Raw genomic sequence first — 13,040 nt, forward strand, 5'->3', positions numbered from 1 at the left:
TTGCTAGCGATCTCGTTAGCGATGTGAAATTCTAGATCGCAAGTGCGATCTTTCGAGATCTCACATGCGTAAAATGACCTATGTGCGATCTCAAAAGATCGCACTTGCGATCTAGAATTTCACATTGCTAATGAGATCGCTAGTGATGTCACAGCATGTAAAGTACCCTTAAGGCTATGTGCCCACGTTGCGTTCTGTACCTGCAGAAATTTCTGCAGCAATTTGAACAGCACACGTGCGCTTCAAATCGCTGCAGAAACAGACCGTAATGAAAAGCCGATTTCATGCGCTGTGGATGCAGCCCCTCCCATAGAGCGGGACCTGCATCCAAAGTGCATGAAAGAAGTGACATGTTGCTTTTTAGAATGCAGCGCTTCGGCAGCAGCCGAAGGCTGCATTGTGATACGCAACGTGGGCATGGATTAGGCACAATCTTCATAGATTGTGCTAGGGACGCAGGACGCATGCAGTTAAGCTGCGGTGCAGAACGCAGCGTAACTGCATGAAAATACACCACGTGGGCACCGAGCCTAAGGCCCTTTGCGCACACTGCATTTTTACCCACTTTTTTGCATTTTTGCTGCAGAAATTTCTTGAGAAAATGGTTGTAACCTTTCTGCAGACATTTCCCAGCAAAACGTACAGGAAAAAAAAAGTGGCTGAGCGCACACTGCGTTTTTTTCTCAAGAATATTCTTTCTGCAGAATTTCTTGAGAAAAAGAATGTGCACGTCACTTCTTTTCTGCAGGTACCTGCGTTTTTTGCCATTGATAGTGGTAAAAAAAAACCCAAGTACCGTAAGTGCACCAATCTTTTAGACGCAAGAAATTTCTTGAGAGAAATCCTTTTTCTAGTGTGAACAGAGCAAGGTGGGCCATCGCAACTTGAGGGCCACTGCCTTATGATTGCCCCCCAGGCTGAAACGTGCTAGCCAGCCCCTGGATTTGATCAATAATATAGAGTACACTGGCGAACCACCAGAAAAAATAAATCCTTATGTAATAAACCCCTGATGTGAGTAAGGCTAAGTTCACACATCCTGTGTTTTGCATCAGTCACAATCCGTCGCCTTGGGGAATTACGGTAACCTGCAAAATATTTTGCAGGAATCCTGTATTTCCCCATAGACTTCTATTAGCGACGGATTGCGACTGATGACCCTGCGTTGCATCCGCTGCGTCGCGGTCCGTCGTTTTTGACTGACCGCCGAGCGGGTAGCAACGCAGAATGTAACGTTTTTCGGGCCGTCAAAATTAACGCGCCGCGCAGGAATCCGTCGCCATCCGTCAAGCTTGTAATGCATGTCTATGGTGCTGGATTCCGTCGTAATCCGTCTTACAACGGAATCCAGCGCAGGATTCCGTCATGCTCTACTGAGCATGCCCAGCATGCTTGGCACGCCCACTGGGCTGTCCCAAACACAGACGGATCATGACTGATCCATCAAAAAACGGACGCACAGCGGATGTAACGGACGCAACTGATCCGTTTTTTCACAGGATTCCTGTGAAAAACACATCAGTTGCATCAGTTGACATCTTGAAAATGACTGATCCGTTGCTGACGGACCTGACGGATTGAAAACACAGGATGTGTGAACTTAGCCTTATAAAGCTAAATGTGTTTCCAGCTCCTGTTATATGTACTGGACCCATGAAAACCTGTGTGTGATCTGTATTCTGCGGATCACAGTGCTGCGGGACTGGGCAGGAGACCACCGTTCCATATGTCACAACGACCGTGTGCACCAGTCACACGAGCGCCAATTATTAGCTACGATGTCTAACGTCTCCGTTCACACCTCGCACAGTGCGTGCGTTTCTGACTGCACTCCGTGCAGCACACAGGCCCCCGTGTGTAATATCCATGGCAGACGCCATACAGATGGGCAGCTGAGCACCCCATAACCGGCAGCGCTGGACGCCTGGGAGCGGCTGTGACCGAGATCCGAGCTGTGCACAGGGCGGACGGCTCCCGGCACTCAGGAGAGCGGACAGGCGCGGGGACAGCACTCACGCCGGTAATAACTTCGGAGCAGCAGGTAGTAGCATGGCGCAGTCACATACCGTCACGTGTAATACGCAGACCGAGGCCGTACAAGAGGCCGCACCGCACTGTGCGCTCTCCTCAGCATACACTCACACCGTTACCTCCAGTCGTCATAAAAAAAAAAAAACACAAATTCAAATATCGAGCTCAATGAGGGCGCATGCGCACAAGTACTACTTTGTAGAGCGACCAATCCAAATGCACAGTAGGCGTGGTTTCCAAGCGTCTTGCATGGAGTTGATTTCGTGAGGTGCTGATGTCCCTGGTATATGGCGGGGCTCCTCAGCCCAGTGCAGATCTGAGCATCTTGTGCTGGTGCTGCCGGCAGTGAGGCGTGGGCGCGTCCTCCTGTTAAGTGCTGTGAAGTGCTCTATGGTGGAGCTCTGTGCTGATTGATTTACGTCTTTTAGTTTTTTTTATTTATAGAAGCGATATGCTAATGACCCTCTCTACTTCGAGTGTGAGCCGGCTCAGCCATGTGTCATCATACTGTTAGCCGCTCAGCCATGTGTCATCATACTGTTAGCCGGCTCAGCCATGTGTCATCATACTGTTAGCCGGCTCAGCCATGTGTCATCATACTGTTAGCCGCTCAGCCATGTGTCATCAGACTGTTAGCCGCTCAGCCATGTGTCATCATACTGTTAGCCGGCTCAGCCATGTGTCATCAGACTGTTAGCCGCTCAGCCATGTGTCATCAGACTGTTAGCCGCTCAGCCATGTGTCATCATACTGTTAGCCGGCTCAGCCATGTGTCATCAGACTGTTAGCCGCTCAGCCATGTGTCATCATACTGTTAGCCGGCTCAGCCATGTGTCATCATACTGTTAGCCGGCTCAGCCATGTGTCATCATACTGTTAGCCGCTCAGCCATGTGTCATCATACTGTTAGCCGCTCAGCCATGTGTCATCAGACTGTTAGCCGGCTCAGCCATGTGTCATCATACTGTTAGCCGGCTCAGCCATGTGTCATCATACTGTTAGCCGCTCAGCCATGTGTCATCAGACTGTTAGCCGCTCAGCCATGTCTCATCATACTGTTAGCCGGCTCAGCCATGTGTCATCAGACTGTTAGCCGCTCAGCCATGTGTCATCATACTGTTAGCCGGCTCAGCCATGTGTCATCATACTGTTAGCCGGCTCAGCCATGTGTCATCATACTGTGAGCCGCTCAGCCATGTGTCATCATACTGTTAGCCGGCTCAGCCATGTGTCATCAGACTGTTAGCCGCTCAGCCGAGTGTCATCATACTGTTAGCCGGCTCAGCCATGTGTCATCAGACTGTTAGCCGGCTCAGCCATGTGTTATCAGACTGTTAGCTGCTCAGCCATGTGTCATCATACTGTTAGCCGGCTCAGCCATGTGTCATCAGACTGTTAGCCGCTCAGCCATGTGTTATCATACTGTTAGCCGCTCAGCCATGTGTCATCAGACTGTTAGCTGCTCAGCCATGTGTCATCATACTGTTAGCCGGCTCAGCCATGTGTCATCAGACTGTTAGCCGGCTCAGCCATGTGTCATCAGACTGTTAGCCGCTCAGCCATGTGTCATCAGACTGTTAGCCGCTCAGCCATGTGTCATCAGACTGTTAGCCGGCTCAGCCATGTGTCATCATACTGTTAGCTGCTCAGCCATGTGTCATCATACTGTTAGCCGGCTCAGCCATGTGTCATCATACTGTTAGCCGGCTCAGCCATGTGTTATCAAACTGTTAGCCGACTCAGCCATGTGTCATCATACTGTTAGCCGACTCAGCCATGTGTTATCAAACTGTTAGATGGCTCAGCCATGTCTCATCATACTGTTAGATGGCTCAGCCATGTCTCATCATACTGTTAGCCGCTCAGCCATGTCTCATCATACTGTTAGATGGCTCAGCCATGTCTCATCATACTGTTAGCCGGCTCAGCCATGTGTTATCAAACTGTTAGCCGGCTCAGCCATGTGTCATCATACTGTTAGCCGGCTCAGCCATGTGTCATCATACTGTTAGCCGCTCAGCCATGTGTCATCATACTGTTAGCCGCTCAGCCATGTGTCATCATACTGTTAGCCGGCTCAGCCATGTGTCATCATACTGTTAGCCGGCTCAGCCATGTGTCATCATACTGTTAGCCGCTCAGCCATGTGTCATCATACTGTTAGCCGGCTCAGCCATGTGTCATCATACTGTTAGCCGGCTCAGCCATGTGTCATCATACTGTTAGCCGGCTCAGCCATGTGTCATCATACTGTTAGCCGCTCAGCCATGTGTCATCATACTGTTAGCCGCTCAGCCATGTGTCATCATACTGTTAGCCGCTCAGCCATGTGTCATCAGACTGTTAGCCGCTCAGCCATGTGTCATCATACTGTTAGCCGCTCAGCCATGTGTCATCAGACTGTTAGCCGCTCAGCCATGTGTCATCATACTGTTAGCCGGCTCAGCCATGTGTCATCATACTGTTAGCCGGCTCAGCCATGTGTCATCATACTGTTAGCCGGCTCAGCCATGTGTCATCATACTGTTAGCCGCTCAGCCATGTGTCATCATACTGTTAGCCGGCTCAGCCATGTGTCATCATACTGTTAGCCGGCTCAGCCATGTGTCATCATACTGTTAGCCGGCTCAGCCATGTGTCATCATACTGTTAGCCGCTCAGCCATGTGTCATCAGACTGTTAGCCGCTCAGCCATGTGTCATCAGACTGTTAGCCGCTCAGCCATGTGTCATCATACTGTTAGCCGGCTCAGCCATGTGTCATCATACTGTTAGCCGGCTCAGCCATGTGTCATCATACTGTTAGCCGGCTCAGCCATGTGTCATCATACTGTTAGCCGCTCAGCCATGTGTCATCATACTGTTAGCCGCTCAGCCATGTGTCATCATACTGTTAGCCGCTCAGCCATGTGTCATCAGACTGTTAGCCGCTCAGCCATGTGTCATCATACTGTTAGCCGCTCAGCCATGTGTCATCAGACTGTTAGCCGCTCAGCCATGTGTCATCAGACTGTTAGCCGCTCAGCCATGTGTCATCATACTGTTAGCCGGCTCAGCCATGTGTCATCATACTGTTAGCCGGCTCAGCCATGTGTCATCATACTGTGAGCCGCTCAGCCATGTGTCATCATACTGTTAGCCGGCTCAGCCATGTGTCATCAGACTGTTAGCCGCTCAGCCGAGTGTCATCATACTGTTAGCCGGCTCAGCCATGTGTCATCATACTGTTAGCCGCTCAGCCGAGTGTCATCAGACTGTTAGCCGCTCAGCCATGTGTCATCATACTGTTAGCCGCTCAGCCATGTGTCATCAGACTGTTAGCCGCTCAGCCATGTGTCATCATACTGTTAGCCGCTCAGCCATGTGTCATCAGACTGTTAGCCGGCTCAGCCATGTGTCATCAGACTGTTAGCCGCTCAGCCATGTGTCATCATACTGTTAGCCGGCTCAGCCATGTGTCATCATACTGTTAGCCGGCTCAGCCATGTGTCATCATACTGTGAGCCGCTCAGCCATGTGTCATCATACTGTTAGCCGGCTCAGCCATGTGTCATCAGACTGTTAGCCGCTCAGCCGAGTGTCATCATACTGTTAGCCGGCTCAGCCATGTGTCATCAGACTGTTAGCTGCTCAGCCATGTGTCATCATACTGTTAGCCGGCTCAGCCATGTGTTATCAGACTGTTAGCTGCTCAGCCATGTGTCATCATACTGTTAGCCGGCTCAGCCATGTGTCATCAGACTGTTAGCCGCTCAGCCATGTGTTATCATACTGTTAGCCGCTCAGCCATGTGTCATCAGACTGTTAGCCGCTCAGCCGAGTGTCATCATACTGTTAGCCGGCTCAGCCATGTGTCATCATACTGTTAGCTGCTCAGCCATGTGTCATCAGACTGTTAGCTGCTCAGCCATGTGTCATCATACTGTTAGCCGGCTCAGCCATGTGTCATCAGACTGTTAGCTGCTCAGCCATGTGTCATCATACTGTTAGCCGGCTCAGCCATGTGTCATCAGACTGTTAGCCGGCTCAGCCATGTGTCATCAGACTGTTAGCCGCTCAGCCATGTGTCATCAGACTGTTAGCCGGCTCAGCCATGTGTCATCAGACTGTTAGCCGCTCAGCCATGTGTCATCAGACTGTTAGCCGGCTCAGCCATGTGTCATCATACTGTTAGCTGCTCAGCCATGTGTCATCATACTGTTAGCCGGCTCAGCCATGTGTCATCATACTGTTAGCCGGCTCAGCCATGTGTTATCAAACTGTTAGCCGACTCAGCCATGTGTCATCATACTGTTAGCCGACTCAGCCATGTGTTATCAAACTGTTAGATGGCTCAGCCATGTCTCATCATACTGTTAGATGGCTCAGCCATGTCTCATCATACTGTTAGCCGCTCAGCCATGTGTTATCAAACTGTTAGCCGCTCAGCCATGTCTCATCATACTGTTAGCCGGCTCAGCCATGTGTTATCAAACTGTTAGCCGCTCAGCCATGTGTCATCATACTGTTAGATGGCTCAGCCATGTCTCATCATACTGTTAGCCGGCTCAGCCATGTGTTATCAAACTGTTAGCCGGCTCAGCCATGTGTCATCATACTGTTAGCCGGCTCAGCCATGTGTCATCATACTGTTAGCCGCTCAGCCATGTGTCATCATACTGTTAGCCGGCTCAGCCATGTGTCATCATACTGTTAGCCGCTCAGCCATGTGTCATCATACTGTTAGCCGCTCAGCCATGTGTCATCATACTGTTAGCCGGCTCAGCCATGTGTCATCATACTGTTAGCCGGCTCAGCCATGTGTCATCATACTGTTAGCCGCTCAGCCATGTGTCATCATACTGTTAGCCGGCTCAGCCATGTGTCATCATACTGTTAGCCGGCTCAGCCATGTGTCATCATACTGTTAGCCGGCTCAGCCATGTGTCATCATACTGTTAGCCGCTCAGCCATGTGTCATCATACTGTTAGCCGCTCAGCCATGTGTCATCATACTGTTAGCCGCTCAGCCATGTGTCATCAGACTGTTAGCCGCTCAGCCATGTGTCATCAGACTGTTAGCCGCTCAGCCATGTGTCATCAGACTGTTAGCCGCTCAGCCATGTGTCATCATACTGTTAGCCGGCTCAGCCATGTGTCATCATACTGTTAGCCGGCTCAGCCATGTGTCATCATACTGTTAGCCGGCTCAGCCATGTGTCATCATACTGTTAGCCGCTCAGCCATGTGTCATCATACTGTTAGCCGGCTCAGCCATGTGTCATCATACTGTTAGCCGGCTCAGCCATGTGTCATCATACTGTTAGCCGCTCAGCCATGTGTCATCAGACTGTTAGCCGCTCAGCCATGTGTCATCAGACTGTTAGCCGCTCAGCCATGTGTCATCATACTGTTAGCCGGCTCAGCCATGTGTCATCATACTGTTAGCCGGCTCAGCCATGTGTCATCATACTGTTAGCCGGCTCAGCCATGTGTCATCATACTGTTAGCCGCTCAGCCATGTGTCATCATACTGTTAGCCGCTCAGCCATGTGTCATCAGACTGTTAGCCGCTCAGCCATGTGTCATCAGACTGTTAGCCGCTCAGCCATGTGTCATCAGACTGTTAGCCGCTCAGCCATGTGTCATCAGACTGTTAGCCGCTCAGCCATGTGTCATCAGACTGTTAGCCGCTCAGCCATGTGTCATCATACTGTTAGCCGGCTCAGCCATGTGTCATCATACTGTTAGCCGGCTCAGCCATGTGTCATCATACTGTTAGCCGGCTCAGCCATGTGTCATCAGACTGTTAGCCGCTCAGCCGAGTGTCATCATACTGTTAGCCGGCTCAGCCATGTGTCATCAGACTGTTAGCCGCTCAGCCATGTGTCATCATACTGTTAGCCGGCTCAGCCATGTGTTATCATACTGTTAGCCGCTCAGCCATGTGTTATCATACTGTTAGCCGCTCAGCCATGTGTCATCAGACTGTTAGCCGGCTCAGCCATGTGTCATCATACTGTTAGCCGCTCAGCCGAGTGTCATCATACTGTTAGCCGGCTCAGCCATGTGTCATCAGACTGTTAGCCGGCTCAGCCATGTGTCATCAGACTGTTAGCCGGCTCAGCCATGTGTCATCAGACTGTTAGCCGCTCAGCCATGTGTCATCATACTGTTAGCCGCTCAGCCATGTGTCATCAGACTGTTAGCCGCTCAGCCATGTGTCATCAGACTGTTAGCCGCTCAGCCATGTGTCATCATACTGTTAGCCGGCTCAGCCATGTGTCATCATACTGTTAGCCGGCTCAGCCATGTGTCATCAGACTGTTAGCCGCTCAGCCGAGTGTCATCATACTGTTAGCCGGCTCAGCCATGTGTCATCAGACTGTTAGCTGCTCAGCCATGTGTCATCATACTGTTAGCCGGCTCAGCCATGTGTCATCAGACTGTTAGCTGCTCAGCCGAGTGTCATCATACTGTTAGCCGGCTCAGCCATGTGTCATCAGACTGTTAGCCGGCTCAGCCATGTGTTATCAAACTGTTAGCCGCTCAGCCATGTGTCATCAGACTGTTAGCCGGCTCAGCCATGTGTCATCAGACTGTTAGCCGCTCAGCCATGTGTCATCAGACTGTTAGCCGGCTCAGCCATGTGTCATCAGACTGTTAGCCGCTCAGCCATGTGTCATCAGACTGTTAGCCGCTCAGCCATGTGTCATCAGACTGTTAGCCGGCTCAGCCATGTGTCATCATACTGTTAGCTGCTCAGCCATGTGTCATCATACTGTTAGCTGCTCAGCCATATGTCATCATACTGTTAGCCGGCTCAGCCATGTGTCATCATACTGTTAGCCGGCTCAGCCATGTGTTATCAAACTGTTAGCCGACTCAGCCATGTGTCATCATACTGTTAGCCGCTCAGCCATGTGTCATCATACTGTTAGCCGGCTCAGCCATGTGTCATCATACTGTTAGCCGGCTCAGCCATGTGTCATCATACTGTTAGCCGGCTCAGCCATGTGTCATCAGACTGTTAGCCGCTCAGCCGAGTGTCATCATACTGTTAGCCGGCTCAGCCATGTGTCATCAGACTGTTAGCCGCTCAGCCATGTGTCATCATACTGTTAGCCGGCTCAGCCATGTGTTATCATACTGTTAGCCGCTCAGCCATGTGTTATCATACTGTTAGCCGCTCAGCCATGTGTCATCAGACTGTTAGCCGGCTCAGCCATGTGTCATCATACTGTTAGCCGCTCAGCCGAGTGTCATCATACTGTTAGCCGGCTCAGCCATGTGTCATCAGACTGTTAGCCGGCTCAGCCATGTGTCATCAGACTGTTAGCCGCTCAGCCATGTGTCATCATACTGTTAGCCGCTCAGCCATGTGTCATCAGACTGTTAGCCGCTCAGCCATGTGTCATCAGACTGTTAGCCGCTCAGCCATGTGTCATCATACTGTTAGCCGGCTCAGCCATGTGTCATCATACTGTTAGCCGGCTCAGCCATGTGTCATCAGACTGTTAGCCGCTCAGCCGAGTGTCATCATACTGTTAGCCGGCTCAGCCATGTGTCATCAGACTGTTAGCTGCTCAGCCGAGTGTCATCATACTGTTAGCCGGCTCAGCCATGTGTCATCAGACTGTTAGCCGGCTCAGCCATGTGTTATCAAACTGTTAGCCGCTCAGCCATGTGTCATCAGACTGTTAGCCGGCTCAGCCATGTGTCATCAGACTGTTAGCCGCTCAGCCATGTGTCATCAGACTGTTAGCCGGCTCAGCCATGTGTCATCAGACTGTTAGCCGCTCAGCCATGTGTCATCAGACTGTTAGCCGCTCAGCCATGTGTCATCAGACTGTTAGCCGGCTCAGCCATGTGTCATCATACTGTTAGCTGCTCAGCCATGTGTCATCATACTGTTAGCTGCTCAGCCATGTGTCATCATACTGTTAGCCGGCTCAGCCATGTGTCATCATACTGTTAGCCGGCTCAGCCATGTGTTATCAAACTGTTAGCCGACTCAGCCATGTGTCATCATACTGTTAGCCGACTCAGCCATGTGTTATCAAACTGTTAGATGGCTCAGCCATGTCTCATCATACTGTTAGATGGCTCAGCCATGTCTCATCATACTGTTAGCCGCTCAGCCATGTGTTATCAAACTGTTAGCCGCTCAGCCATGTCTCATCATACTGTTAGCCGGCTCAGCCATGTGTTATCAAACTGTTAGCCGCTCAGCCATGTGTCATCATACTGTTAGATGGCTCAGCCATGTCTCATCATACTGTTAGCCGGCTCAGCCATGTGTTATCAAACTGTTAGCCGGCTCAGCCATGTGTCATCATACTGTTAGCCGGCTCAGCCATGTGTCATCATACTGTTAGCCGCTCAGCCATGTGTCATCATACTGTTAGCCGGCTCAGCCATGTGTCATCATACTGTTAGCCGCTCAGCCATGTGTCATCATACTGTTAGCCGCTCAGCCATGTGTCATCATACTGTTAGCCGGCTCAGCCATGTGTCATCATACTGTTAGCCGGCTCAGCCATGTGTCATCATACTGTTAGCCGCTCAGCCATGTGTCATCATACTGTTAGCCGGCTCAGCCATGTGTCATCATACTGTTAGCCGGCTCAGCCATGTGTCATCATACTGTTAGCCGGCTCAGCCATGTGTCATCATACTGTTAGCCGCTCAGCCATGTGTCATCATACTGTTAGCCGCTCAGCCATGTGTCATCATACTGTTAGCCGCTCAGCCATGTGTCATCAGACTGTTAGCCGCTCAGCCATGTGTCATCATACTGTTAGCCGCTCAGCCATGTGTCATCAGACTGTTAGCCGCTCAGCCATGTGTCATCAGACTGTTAGCCGCTCAGCCATGTGTCATCATACTGTTAGCCGGCTCAGCCATGTGTCATCATACTGTTAGCCGGCTCAGCCATGTGTCATCATACTGTTAGCCGGCTCAGCCATGTGTCATCATACTGTTAGCCGGCTCAGCCATGTGTCATCATACTGTTAGCCGCTCAGCCATGTGTCATCATACTGTTAGCCGCTCAGCCATGTGTCATCATACTGTTAGCCGCTCAGCCATGTGTCATCAGACTGTTAGCCGCTCAGCCATGTGTCATCAGACTGTTAGCCGCTCAGCCATGTGTCATCAGACTGTTAGCCGCTCAGCCATGTGTCATCATACTGTTAGCCGGCTCAGCCATGTGTCATCATACTGTTAGCCGGCTCAGCCATGTGTCATCATACTGTTAGCCGGCTCAGCCATGTGTCATCAGACTGTTAGCCGCTCAGCCGAGTGTCATCATACTGTTAGCCGGCTCAGCCATGTGTCATCAGACTGTTAGCCGCTCAGCCATGTGTCATCATACTGTTAGCCGGCTCAGCCATGTGTTATCATACTGTTAGCCGCTCAGCCATGTGTTATCATACTGTTAGCCGCTCAGCCATGTGTCATCAGACTGTTAGCCGGCTCAGCCATGTGTCATCATACTGTTAGCCGCTCAGCCGAGTGTCATCATACTGTTAGCCGGCTCAGCCATGTGTCATCAGACTGTTAGCCGGCTCAGCCATGTGTCATCAGACTGTTAGCCGCTCAGCCATGTGTCATCATACTGTTAGCCGCTCAGCCATGTGTCATCAGACTGTTAGCCGCTCAGCCATGTGTCATCAGACTGTTAGCCGCTCAGCCATGTGTCATCATACTGTTAGCCGGCTCAGCCATGTGTCATCATACTGTTAGCCGGCTCAGCCATGTGTCATCAGACTGTTAGCCGCTCAGCCGAGTGTCATCATACTGTTAGCCGGCTCAGCCATGTGTCATCAGACTGTTAGCCGCTCAGCCATGTGTCATCATACTGTTAGCCGGCTCAGCCATGTGTTATCATACTGTTAGCCGCTCAGCCATGTGTTATCATACTGTTAGCCGCTCAGCCATGTGTCATCAGACTGTTAGCCGGCTCAGCCATGTGTCATCATACTGTTAGCCGCTCAGCCGAGTGTCATCATACTGTTAGCCGGCTCAGCCATGTGTCATCAGACTGTTAGCCGGCTCAGCCATGTGTCATCAGACTGTTAGCTGCTCAGCCATGTGTCATCATACTGTTAGCCGGCTCAGCCATGTGTCATCAGACTGTTAGCTGCTCAGCCGAGTGTCATCATACTGTTAGCCGGCTCAGCCATGTGTCATCAGACTGTTAGCCGGCTCAGCCATGTGTTATCAAACTGTTAGCCGCTCAGCCATGTGTCATCAGACTGTTAGCCGGCTCAGCCATGTGTCATCAGACTGTTAGCCGCTCAGCCATGTGTCATCAGACTGTTAGCCGGCTCACCCATGTGTCATCAGACTGTTAGCCGCTCAGCCATGTGTCATCAGACTGTTAGCCGCTCAGCCATGTGTCATCAGACTGTTAGCCGGCTCAGCCATGTGTCATCATACTGTTAGCTGCTCAGCCATGTGTCATCATACTGTTAGCTGCTCAGCCATGTGTCATCATACTGTTAGCCGGCTCAGCCATGTGTCATCATACTGTTAGCCGGCTCAGCCATGTGTTATCAAACTGTTAGCCGACTCAGCCATGTGTCATCATACTGTTAGCCGACTCAGCCATGTGTTATCAAACTGTTAGATGGCTCAGCCATGTCTCATCATACTGTTAGATGGCTCAGCCATGTCTCATCATACTGTTAGCCGCTCAGCCATGTGTTATCAAACTGTTAGCCGCTCAGCCATGTCTCATCATACTGTTAGCCGGCTCAGCCATGTGTTATCAAACTGTTAGCCGCTCAGCCATGTGTCATCATACTGTTAGATGGCTCAGCCATGTCTCATCATACTGTTAGCCGGCTCAGCCATGTGTCATCATACTGTTAGCCGGCTCAGCCATGTGTCATCATACTGTTAGCCGCTCAGCCATGTGTCATCATACTGTTAGCCGGCTCAGCCATGTGTCATCATACTGTTAGCTGCTCAGCCATGTCTCATCATACTGTTAGCCGGCTCAGCCATGTGTTATCAAACTGTTAG

At 50.9% G+C, this 13,040-nt stretch overlaps 1 protein-coding gene across 1 annotated transcript in view; it reads right to left on the reverse strand.

Moving 5' to 3' along the window:
* SGO2 (shugoshin 2) overlaps window positions 1-2,153 on the reverse strand; it is a 170,526-nt gene extending 168,373 nt beyond the window's left edge. The window contains exon 1 of the mRNA XM_075317793.1: window positions 2,067-2,153. The gene's annotated coding sequence lies outside the window, so the exon portion shown is untranslated. The remainder of the gene's footprint in view (window positions 1-2,066) is intronic.
* Between the last annotated feature and the right edge of the window lie 10,887 nt (window positions 2,154-13,040).

Source organism: Anomaloglossus baeobatrachus, chromosome 7 (assembly GCF_048569485.1).
Source record: "Anomaloglossus baeobatrachus isolate aAnoBae1 chromosome 7, aAnoBae1.hap1, whole genome shotgun sequence".
NCBI classification, from domain to species: Eukaryota; Metazoa; Chordata; class Amphibia; order Anura; family Aromobatidae; genus Anomaloglossus; species Anomaloglossus baeobatrachus.